The 9,858-nt window shown below is 37.4% G+C and overlaps 1 protein-coding gene across 8 annotated transcripts in view; it reads left to right on the top strand.

Moving 5' to 3' along the window:
• The window catches only part of Pfkfb1 (6-phosphofructo-2-kinase/fructose-2,6-biphosphatase 1), a 61,823-nt gene that overhangs the window by 19,310 nt on the left and 32,655 nt on the right, over positions 1 to 9,858 (top strand). Inside the window, exon 1 of one of the 8 annotated variants that reach the window (XM_029566259.1) lies at positions 5,841 to 5,885. The exons of the other annotated variants lie outside the window; for them this stretch is intronic. The gene's annotated coding sequence lies outside the window, so the exon portion shown is untranslated. Of the gene's footprint in view, positions 1 to 5,840; positions 5,886 to 9,858 lie in introns of those variants that run through there. 8 annotated transcript variants of the gene reach the window in all.

Raw genomic sequence — 9,858 nt, 5'->3', positions numbered from 1 at the left:
ATATTTTTAATTTTTATGGAATTTATTTTTTATTTATGTGTTTGTGTGAGTCTCTCTCTGTCTCTCTCTGTCTCTCTCTCTCTCCACCCCCCCATTTGTGTGGAAGCCAGAGGACAACTTGTGTGAGTCGGTTCTCTTCTTCCACCATCTGGGTCCCAGGGAACAAACTCAGGTCTTCAGTCTTGGTAACAAGCACCTTTACCCTCTGAGCTATCTCACCAGTCCCAAGAGTTCTTTTTGTTTGAGGCAATCCTCCTGTCTCAGCCTCCCAAGTGCTGTGGTTTGTAAGAGTGCTTTAAGTATTCTGTATTCTGTACCATAGGCATGTCTGGTGCCTGCAGAGAGCATCAGATCTGGAACTGGAGTTACAGACAGTAGTCAGCTACCATGTGGGTGCTGGGCACCAAACCCTGCAAAAGCAGTAAGTGCTCTTAACTTCTGAGCCATCTCTCCATCCCCTTGAGAGAGGATCTTGCTATGTATTCCAGGCTGGCCTTGAATTCAGGACTTTTCTGCCTCAGCCTCTCCAGTACTAGGCTTAGAGATGAGCACCACGCCTTTCTTCACTTCTTTTTTTTTTTTTTAAATAGTATCTTGTCTTTTTCTCTTTTTCTTTATTTTCTTTGGGAGGGGTGCTGTTGTTTTATCTGCCTTTGGGTTTTTTGAGAGAAGGTCTCCTGTAGTCCAGGCTGGCCTTGAGTTCTATGTAACTGAGGCTGGACTTCAGTTGGGATTACAGGCATGTTCCACCATGCTTGGCTTTTACAGTATCTTTTGAAGCACAACCTTTTTAAATTTTGAGCTAGGTAGAGACAGGAGGATCATGGGCTTGAGGCCAGCCTTGGCTACATAGCATATTTCACGTCAGTCTCTGTTGCAGAGCAATACCTTATATCAGCAACACAAAAAATTTTTTCATTTTGATAAAGTCTAGCCAACTTGTTTGTTTTTACTTTTGTTGCTAATGGTTTAAGTATCATTTCTAAAAATCTATTGTCTTATTAATTGTCACAAAGATTTATGCCTAGGTTATCTTTTGTAGTTTTAGGCCTTATATTTATGTCTTTGGTCCATCTTGAAATACTTTTAGCATATGGTGTGATACAGTAGTATAATTTCAGTTCGCTTTTACAGATGAATATTTGGTTGTCCCAACAGCATTTATGAAAAACTTCTTTCCTCATAGAATTATCTTGACACCATTAATGAAAGTTAGTTGACCATAAATTTAAGAATTAATTTTTGGAATCTCAATGATATTCCATTCTTTTATTTTATGCATTGGTGGGGATTGGGCTCAAGGGAATGGGCATGCTAGGCAAGCACTCTAGTACTAAGCTACATCCCTAGCCCCCATTAGTTTGTCTATCTTTGTACTAGTACTACAGCTTTGATTAGTATACTTTTAATACACAGTAAATTTTGTGTGTAATAAATTTTCTACAAGTTTATTATTATTTTGGCTATTTTAGAACCTTGTATTTTCATGTGAATTTTGATATCAGTTGGTCAATTTATACAAAGATGTGAACTGGGATTTAGATAGGGGCTATACTGAATAGATCAGCTGGAAAGTGTTGCCATCTTGACAAAGTTAAGTCTTGACTTCATGGGCTGTTTCATTTATTAAAGTCCTTAATTTTTTTGCAATCTTCAGAGCATACTTCTATGTTTAAGTATTTAAAATTTTTGGTAGTGTTGTAAATGCATTTGTTTTCTATGACATTGCTGAAGTAAGGTATTAGTTTTATAGTTTACTTATTACATTCGTTTGGCTACAGGGTCTCTTTGTAACCCCAGTTGATCTGGAACTCTCTATGTGAACCAGGCTTGCCTCCGTCTCACAGAGATATGCTTGCCTCTGCTTTCTGAGTGCTGGGACTAAAGATGTGTACTACCACACTCAGACCTCTGGATTTTCTATATGCAAGATTATATTATCTGCAAATATAGTTTTATTTCCTCTTTCCCATCTGAATTTTTAGAATTTCATTTTCTTGGTTAATTATGCTATTGTAAACCTCTTACTAACTAGAATGTTGAAAAATGAGGTTAAAGCACAAGGATTCAGACAGAAAAGAGGGGCACATATGAAACAGAGGCAGAGACTGGGGTGATACAGGCAAAAGTCAAACAATACCAACAGTTTCCATGTTCTGGAAGAAGCAAAGAATGGAGCTTCTAGCTTCTCTAGAGCTCCTAAAGAAAACCCAGCTCTACTTGATTTCAGATGCCTAACCTCCAGCACTGTGAGAAAATAAAAGAGGAAAAAAAGATAAGGTTAAAGCAAACATCCTTCTTTTGTTCTTCATCACCATTAAGTGTGATATTACCTGTAGATTTTTTAATAGATGCCTATGATGGGTATGTTAGTTGGCATCTTGATCGGATTGAGAAGCACCTAGGAGATTAATAAAGTGCGTCTCTGAGTCTGTCTGTGAGAACATTTGCGGGGAAAAATAACCAATTGGGGACCATCGCATAGGCTGAGGGCCCAAATAGAATAAAAGGGGCAGGGGAGAAGTGCAGGCTTTCTCTCTCTGCTTCATATCTTCCATGATGTGAACTGTTCTGCTCTTCCACACTCTCCCCACCATGATGGATGGAAACCATAAGTCAAAATAAATCTTCCCTTCCTTAAGCTATTTTTCTCAGGCATTTGTTACAGGAACAGAAAGTCTGACTCCTTTATGAAGTTGGCTATCTTTCTTATTGTTATTACTATTATTGATGATGGTGTGTGTTTTTCATTCTTAATTTTATTATTATACTGTATTAACTGATTTTCAGAAATTATGCTAACTTTGCATTCTTGTAATAAATCTAATTTGTTCATAGTGTATAATAATTTTTATTCTTTGCTGGGTCCAATTTACTAGTATTGTGTTGAAAATCTATATATCTACAGCCACATATCGATTTACAATTTTTTTTAACTTCTGATATCCTTTTTCAAAATATTTTTGAGACAGGGTCTCCCTGTAGCCTCAGCTGGCCTGGAACTCACTATATAGACCAGGCTGGCCTTGAACTTACAGAAGTCCACATGCCTCTCCTTCCCGAGTGCTGGGATTAAAGGCATGTGCCACCACACCTGCCTGTCTTCTGAAATCTTTGGCTTTTCAAATCTCAGAAAGAGCCTCATCTCTCTCTCTTGCAGCTCTTTCAGTTGTAACCACTGTTATTAGTCCTGAAGGTTTAATAGCATATGGATATGGTATGGGGACAAAAAAAATTTCTCTGGTCTTTTAAGTTACATTCAATATTTGATTTGCACATTCAGCTTGTATCTCAGGATGTGACCATTAGAAGAAGTATTTTTCTTCCTTCCATGGCCAAAGCATTCCCAATATATTTGCTTAAAGCCCCCTCTCTCACTGACTCTGAATCTTTTTTTTTCCTCTTTGGACAAGGCATGAAGGCTGAGACAGACTGTTATGGGACAGGTTTATTTTTCTGTAGCTGCAAAAATTTCAAAATTGTAAAGTCTTTCCTTCTGGATCGCAGGTCTTTGTCAGAGAAAAGAGCTTGAGAGGGAGTCATAATGACTATTCTTGTTTTTTTTTCAACCACTGCCACATAAGACTTCCTTTTATCTGCTCTGTGAAAACCTTTGGATTTTCACACCAGTAAAGGTGTGGAGACTCCTACAAGATGGCCTCTAGGAGCATCTCATTCTTCTACTAACAGTTTGTCAAAATTGTTCTTTAAATATCCTACTAGCTTTTAGCATCTGGTCCTTTTAGATGTTGTTTCTAGCTAAGTTCCCAACATGATAGCTGGTTTCCAATAGAGTGAATTAAATAGAAGTCAAGAGAGAGAACCAAGATTGAGGCAAGGATCAGTCCACTTACAAAGACCCAAGGAGTCACATGAGAACTATCATACAGACTACCCTTCATATCCCTCAGTGACCTAAGGATCTCCAGAAAGTCCCATTTCTCAACAGCATTTTAGAAACCAGAAAAGTTTAGTGCTTTTATTCAACATACATTTGACTTATGATCCAGCATTTTTACTCCAAGGTACAAGAATTCACTTCAGTTTCATGAAGTAAATTTTTAAAATGTTTATATAAAAATATATGAGACTATTTATAGAGCTTTATTAAAAATTCGTGAAAAATCTAGAAATAACCAAGCTGTCCTGCAATTGATGATGAATGAACAAACTAATGCAATCATAATCTAGAATACCATTCAAGAATTCAGAGAAGTGTTGATTCATACAACAATTAGGATAAATCTCAAATGCACTAAAAACTGAAATCTATCAGTACTTTGTGCTAAGAGAAGGAAGCCAGATTCAAAAGTGGCATAGGATATATTTCCATTTATATGACATTCTGGAAAAAAACAAAAGTGCAAGAATAGAGCAGATCAGTAGTTATCCAGGCTTGGGGAAAGATGGTGGGTCTAATTATAATGAGCTACGTAAGAGAATTTTTATATGTATGGAATTATTCTGAAAGTATTTTGGAGGAGGATATTTGACTTTACATATTTGCCAAAACTCATGGGGCTGAATTTTATTGAGTTTAAGTTTAAAAACCCAGCTAAAGTATTTGGGTAATTAGTATTGAATGCCATTGTGACAAATGGATCTGTCTTACAAGTATATAGTAAAAACCATCCCAAATGGGATGGAGATAGAAATATTTATTGAAAATAGTGGTTTGATTGATATTGTAAGGCTAATGACAGAAAATAACAGTGCATAGATACTATTCTAGTTGATGGATTTGTTTCTCACAGGGATACTGGATATTGTAAGAATTATTTTGTAATTTCAAATCTTATTTAAATTCTTCGGAGAAAGTTGACATTTTTCTTTTAGTTTTCTGTACATTATGCTTCCAGCATCAGACCAATTTTCAAAGCTTTTTCAGAAATATTTAGATCTGTCCCACATGAACACCACCTAGTGGTCTGCCTGGGTCTTGGATGGAAGTCTCCATAGCAGTTAAGGTTCTAAATTTGGTGTGCCAATTAAGATCCGACAAATCATAAGAAAGCTCTTTCTTCCTTTGTATCTTTTCAGTGCTTTTCAGTTCCTTAGGCTACCATTTTCTGTCCTCTGTTCAGAAACTACTCACTAATGGTTGTACCACTTCCAAAAATAATGTAGAAGTTGAGAAAAGATTAAAAAGTTGAATAAAGTCTGCTTGTGTACTATGGACACTGTCTCAAACTCCAGGAAGGATGTCATCACACAGGGTTTCGATTCTTGTAAGCCTGTTCTGGGCTCCTTGTGCTTCTGGACCATCTTTGCTTTTTGCTACCTTCACTGTAGAACCAAAGACATAAAGTAAATAAAAACTCAAGGGAGGCTGGAGCTATAACTCAGTGGTAGAGCATTTGCTCAGCATGCTAAAGTCTCTAAATTCAATTTCTGGTAACCCCCTGTCAAAAAAAGCCAAAAGATTTCTTCAATTGTCCCTGAATTTTAATTCTTATATCTATTTCTTTTAAAAAAAAATGGTACCAGCTTTCCCAGGACCCTTAGATGCTGTGGACATTCCTGGGGGCTTTCCCATACCTCCTTGCATCTGCCATCTCTTCTCTATTAGGACCCTTGTGGACCCCCAGATTTGGGAGCTTTCCCAGACCTGCCTTCAGAGAAACTTCCTATGGTGATTAACACAGAGAACCATAACTGGTCAATGTGTAGAGAGAGTAAGAGACTGTAGAGTGCTTATCCCTGAATAACACACCTATATCAAACTTCTTCCTCCCACAGCTCAGAGATCATTGTGGAAGAGGGGGCAGAAAGATTGTAAGAGCTAGAGGAGCTGTGGATGACCACAAGGAAACAGAATTTTCCAGATAGCTTATCAACTGCTCATATGAACTCACAACAATGGTGACAGCACGTACAAGTTCCATGTAAGCTCAAGCCAGACAACTGATGGTGGCTGGGAAGGGGAAAGTAAGCCTCATTTAAGGGTGAGACTCTTAATAGGTTGACAAGGCTCCAGTGAATGAACCCACACCAAAGGGCATTTGGGGACACAAACCTGACTCTGATAGGAAATTTGGTGGGGGTTATTAAAGGGGGGGTGTATGTATGGGAAGTAATCGAAATATGATAAAAATATATTGTATGAAATTCACAAAAATTCAATATAAAAAAGGAAATAATAATATTGACAAAAATCAAATATCAATAATACAATAATTGATCTTTTTGAGATGTATAGATTGAGTAAATCTCAAAAAATTGTAATAAAATAATTAAATGTGAAAAATTATACTAATGTATACACATTTGTATAAAGTTATGTTTCATAATGATATTTTCACTCAAGCATATCATCTTAGTTCCATTTTTTTATCTTAGTTCTAGTTCTCGAGTCAAAACTGCAATCTTTCTTCTGCATATCATTCTGTCCCTTAAACAATGCTCATTTCCACCTTTCATGCCATGTTGAATTTTTAGGATACTGAAGGGAATAAAAATAATGTCAAATTTGAAACTGTTTACACATTCCTGCTTGTTTTTTTGTTTAACATTTATTTATTTATTGTTTATTTATTTATTTGTGGAGGGATAATGCATGCCATGGCAGGTATGTGGAAGTCAGAAGACAACTTACTTGAAGAAGTCAGTTTTTTCCTTCCTTCCACCATGTGAGTTCTGGGGATCAAACTAAGATCATCCAGCTTGATGCCAAGTACCTTTACTTACCTCACTGAACCACCTTATCAGGCCCTGTTTGTTTGAGGCAGAGTTTTGCTATGTAGCCCAGGCTGGTCTTGAGATCATGATCCTCCTGCCTCCACCTATCAAGTGCCATCAGGCCTGTTTAACTATTTTTTAAAATTCTGGTGTTCTTTCCTGATTCACCTACCTATGCCTATGCTTACTTTCCAGTATTCATGTAGGTGTTCATTCTTTCAAGATTTTGCATTTGAGTTAGTGATAGATAAAAGGAGATTCCAAAATCAGACCTAGCTGTAAATGTTTGTAGAAATCATATAGCTGGGTCTTATTTATATGCTATTACAATCTCTGTCTTTGATCGTGGGTTTAGGTAATTCATATTGAAAGTGATTGCTGATAAATTTGGATTAAAACTTGCCATCCTGATAGGCATGGGGGCACACACTTTCAATTCCAGCATTCAGGAATCTGAGGTAGGAGTGTCATGAGTTCAAGGCCAGCCTAGGCTATGTAGGATGTTTCTGGCCAGCTTTGGGTACATAGCAAGACCCTATCTCAAAATATAAGCAACATCTCCCGAAAAACCTTCCTATCTTGCAAACCATTTTCTGTTCATTGTATTTGCTCTTGCTATTTCCTGTTTACTGTATATATTCACATTTGCCTGTTATGTCTGTTCATTCTTCCCTATGTATTCTAAGTACACATATATTACATTACCTATTCATATATATATTTGTTTTCTCTTCCCCTTCCTTTTCTCATTATATTTAATAATTTAAAAAAAAATTTAAATAAAAAATTTCCTTATTTATGGGGTAACAGAAATTAACCAAGCACAGGAAGATAAGAATGGCATGATTTCTCTCATATATAGACTCTTTAAAAAGTTACTCTTACAGAAGTTGACAGCAGAATAGCGGTTACCAGAGACGGGAAAAGAAAGGAAAGAGCGCGAAGGATTGCTTTATGGCTACTAAATTATAGTTAGATACGAATAAATTCTAGTGTACTGTTACACTGCTGAGGGACGACATATAATTATTACATATTTTTTATTTTATTTTTGCAGTGCTGTGGATCAAACCCAGTGCTTTATATGTGGTAGGCCAGTGCCCTATTACTGAGTTACATCCCTAGCCTTATATTACAAAAATTTTCAAGCTCGAGGAAATTATTTTTAATATTTAACTAGTTATGATCTCATTTTACATCCTGTTTTTTTCTTATCATTTACACATTTTTAACACTTTTAGTGACACTCTTAGAGTATATACCATTTTAAATAATTGACGTTTATCTTTACGTGACACTATATTGCTTCTTGTGCAGTGCAATTGCTTCTTCCCATTCCTTATGTCATTTTGTATTTCATTTCATTTTTACATGTAGTATAAATACGATACATCATCACTATTGTTACTTTAAAGAGTGAGCTATATTTTAGAACAATTAAGAATATAAAACATAAGGCAGGCATGGTGGTGCACGCCTTTAATCCCAGCACTTGAGAGGCAGAGGTTAGGCCAGCCTGATCTACATAACAAGTTCCAGGCCAGCTATGGCTACAGGGAGACCTTGTCTCAAAAAAGACCAAAAATAAAAATAAATAAATAAAATGTACCTAATCAGCAGTAAAGAAAGACAAAAATCATGAAATTTACCAGTAAATGGATGGAACTAGAAACTGCTATACTAAGTGAAGAAACACAGACTCAGAAAAACAAGTGACATGTTTTCTCTCATTTGTGGACCTTAGCTTGAAATCCCTAGATGTGTATATACATTCTGATGTAATCACAGAAGCCAGGAAAATGGAAATGAACCAGGGGATAAAGAGAAAGAAGGCACTTGAGAGTGGGGGGCAAGTGTTATTAAGGGGGAAAAGGGGACGTGGGGGTACTTTAACTGGGGAGGGAATTAGAGAGGGCTATATGGGGGAGTGAGAGTAGAGATAAATAATGCTTAGATTGTATGAAACCAGAAGGAAATGTTTTAGTTCAAAGTCCTACTAAGAAATACACATATAATAAATACATGAGTACTTGTGTACAGCTGAAGGCTATGTAACAAAAAACACAATGCCAGGCAAGAGAAACCTCCCTATGAGTTGTTGGTCTGGGTAGTCCAAGAGACTCCCAAAATAACACAGCCCTTGACTGCCACCCAGAACCTGAAGGCAAGACCTTATTGCTGAAGACAGGCCACACTTTGGATGCAAGACATGGAGCAATCCATCTGGAACTGGCCAGGAAGCCTTCTCCCTGAAGACTAGCTCTCATGTTATCAGAGGGGACTATAAAGCAACCAAGGGAGAAAACCAGTCAGTGGTCCTATCCAACTGTGAAGCTTAATGAGCAACAAAGACTGGTCCAGCAAACTATCGCTATTGGTGTAGTAGTGACACTTTCATCTTAGGGGTAGTCAACAGCTGTCTGATTGGAATTAAGGCCCACTCAATGGGAGGGAACTCATGTGCAGTACTGTAAACATAGCCAAGTAAACATGGCTGGAGAGGTCATAGATCCTAGATAAAAATCTACTTCTGTTGCATCCTTAAACCAATGTAATTTCTTATTTTATTCTAAATATGCATCCTCATATTTACAGTCAAGTGTGCCTTTTACCCCTCATCAAAGTTTCCTTTTGCAACCGATGGAGATTATTACAGAATTCCAGAACTGGTCAAATGCAGAGAATACATGTCTGTGAGATGCTTAACCATAAGCGACACATCTTCAAAGCAATCTGTACACATATGATGAGTGCATCTCTCAACTCTCAGCAGAGAAGTTTCCTTAGACAGCAGATGGTGATTAACACAGAGACCCACAATTAGCCAATGTGTAGAGAAGAAGAGCCTGCAGAGTACTTATCCATGAATAGGACAGCTGTTTCAAACCTTTCCCTCCCAAGGCTCAGGGATCATTGTGGAAGAGGAGGTGGATGACCACAAGGAAACAGAGTCTTTGAAACAGCTGGTCATTTATTCATATGAACTCACAGCAATGGTGACAGCACGCACAAGTCCCATGCAAGCTTAAATCAGACAAAATCCCAGTATAGACATAGGGAAGTGAATAAGAAATCCCCACCCAACCTAAGGCAGTTGATCACTGCTGGGAGTGGGAAAGACAGTGTCTTACAGGGTTGGGACTCATGGTGGGTCCAGTGGATGGATCCACACTGAAGGAC

This window comes from Nannospalax galili, unplaced genomic scaffold (genome assembly GCF_000622305.1).
Source record: "Nannospalax galili isolate Female #2095 unplaced genomic scaffold, S.galili_v1.0 scaffold1759, whole genome shotgun sequence".
Lineage (NCBI taxonomy): Eukaryota > Metazoa > Chordata > Mammalia > Rodentia > Spalacidae > Nannospalax > Nannospalax galili.
This window is presented reverse-complemented; position numbering and strand designations above follow the sequence as displayed.